Here is a 2,354-nt window from a genome sequence, read left to right as displayed (position 1 = left end):
GGGTTTGAACCGCCAGCCTTCTGGTTGGCAGCCAAGTGCCTTAGCCACTATGCTACCAGAGCTCCCAACTTGCTTCCTAGTATACTGTTATTCATTTTTCATACACACATCCACCCTTCATTGTCTGTCATCCCTTGGACCAGTTAGAGTACTCTGTTCTCTGCTTTGAGCCTTCTGTTTACTGTTTGAAGGGTCTGTAAATTTTGACAGAGAAGTTGGTCTTTGCTTATGGCACACTGTGATTTGATTAATCCTTCATCAGGAGAGAATCAGTTTCCCAAGGTGAATGAGACTTCCTTAAAGACTCTTAGGAAATTTGTTATTGTTGTGGTTAGCTGCCATCAAGTTGGCCCCCAATCCATGGCCACCCCATGTACAACAGAATGAAATGGTGTTGAGGTCCTGTGTCATCGGGGATCAATAGGTTTTTCACTGGCTAATTTCAGAAATAGATTGCCATGACTTTCTTTCTACTTTGTTTAGTCTGGAAGTGTCACTGTTCAGCTTCATAGCAATATACTGGCCTCCACTGATAGACAGGTAAAGGCTGCACAAGAAGTACATTAGCCAGGAGTCAAACCCAGGCTTTCTGTACGTTGCACAAGAATTCTACTACTGAGCCTCTCATTTGCCCTTCAAAGTCTATTTAAGTTGGCTGGAAGGAGGCCCTTACCCACACCTACTTCCCTAGCCCTGGAGACTTTAACTGGGGGTTTAAAGGCTCAAAGACTGACTCCTTCCACCTTCTTCAGCACAGCTCCGTTCTTCTCCAGAAGCTTCAAATTCCTGCTACAGTCAACTCTTTCTAACTGAAAAGGTCAGGAGTTAGTGCTATTTCTGGGCACTCACATTTGGTGAAAATAATTCAGGCAGGTTTGGGTTTATTGCCTGAGCCAGGTAAACATGAAATCATTCCTCTCAATCTCCAGTTCAAAATATCACAGTCAGAACTCTCTCTCTTTCTCTGTCTCACACACCCACCCCTACACTTTGCCACCAAGTCCAGACAGTAGAATTTATTACTCAAGCAAGATGTACCTAAAGTTTACATAAAGATCTCCAGCCTAAGGGTGAGAGGCATGTCGGTACCATCACCAGCAATTTGATGTTGAAATAGATTTGCAGGACAAGCTGGTCTATCTGGATTGATTGGTAACAGGCATACGTGGCAATGTAGAAAAACCCAGCTAATCCACAGTTGTCTGCCTACCTTTCTCCTGTGCAGAAGACGGCTGGAAAAGTTGCCCAGAATGCTGACTTCACTGATGTGAGGGTTTGCTCTAAATCTCCAAGGATGCAACAATGCAAGGCTGTTTATATTGATCAACAGCAGACATGGACGTTAACATAAATCAATTAGCAAAATGTATGTGTGGCAGCGATTGCTAAACTCTACTGTGTAAATAATAGTTGTAAATACAAAGCATGGTGATAAAATCTGTTTGCAATGCTCAGCCTGGCTGAGCATCTCTGTGACCTTCAACAACAAAATGTTCAGCTGTCATTCAAAGGCCAAAGCTGACTGATGTGGACAATCTTGCATTGCTGGATGCCAGAGTCATCTCAGAATCTAACCTCAAATTCAATCTATAATAACAGCAATGAACGTTTATTCAGCACTTGACAATTTGTCAGCTCCTTTCAAATACCTTATTAGTGGTTTTGGTCCTCCCTGAAAGACTTGATAAGGGACAGAATGGCATTGGGGAGCAAGCCCAGGTATGGAGTCAGATAGACAGAGGTTCAAATCTTGGCTCTGCCACTTACTAACCTGTTGCTGTCGAGTCAATTATAACTTATGATGACCCCATGTGTGACAGAGTAGAACTGCTCCATAGGGTTTTCTTGGCTGTAATCTTTACAGTAGCAGTTTGTCCCCTCTTTCTTCCATGGAGCTGCTGGACGAGTTCAAATTGTCAATCTTTAGGTTAGAAGTCAATTGCATCCCATGTGCACCAACCAGGGATTTAGTGTTGTGTCTGGATGCAGGCAAGTCATTTGCTTCAGATAGATAAATACAAGTAGAATGCTCCTTATGAGGAAGGATAGCAAGACTTCAGCCTTCTTACTTTGGACACATCACCAGGAAAGAACAACCACTCACAAACCATTTATCTGTTTGGTAAGGAGAGGGTCAGCTAAAATGAGGGAAACCCTCAATGAGATGGATTGACACACTAGCGACAACCATGAACTCAAACTTAACAACAATCATGCAGATGGCACAGGGCTAACCTCCATTTTGTTTAATCATATCTAATGTCACTATGGGTCAGCATCAATGTGACAGCAACTAACAACAACAACTCAAATAACAACTGTTATTGTAATCACCGCTTGACAGATGGTAAAGC

The sequence above is a fragment of the Orycteropus afer genome, unplaced genomic scaffold, assembly GCF_000298275.1.
Source record: "Orycteropus afer afer isolate SDZICR_OR568_19922 unplaced genomic scaffold, OryAfe1.0 scaffold00288, whole genome shotgun sequence".
Classification (NCBI taxonomy): domain Eukaryota; kingdom Metazoa; phylum Chordata; class Mammalia; order Tubulidentata; family Orycteropodidae; genus Orycteropus; species Orycteropus afer.
Note: the sequence above shows the minus strand (reverse complement) of the source record.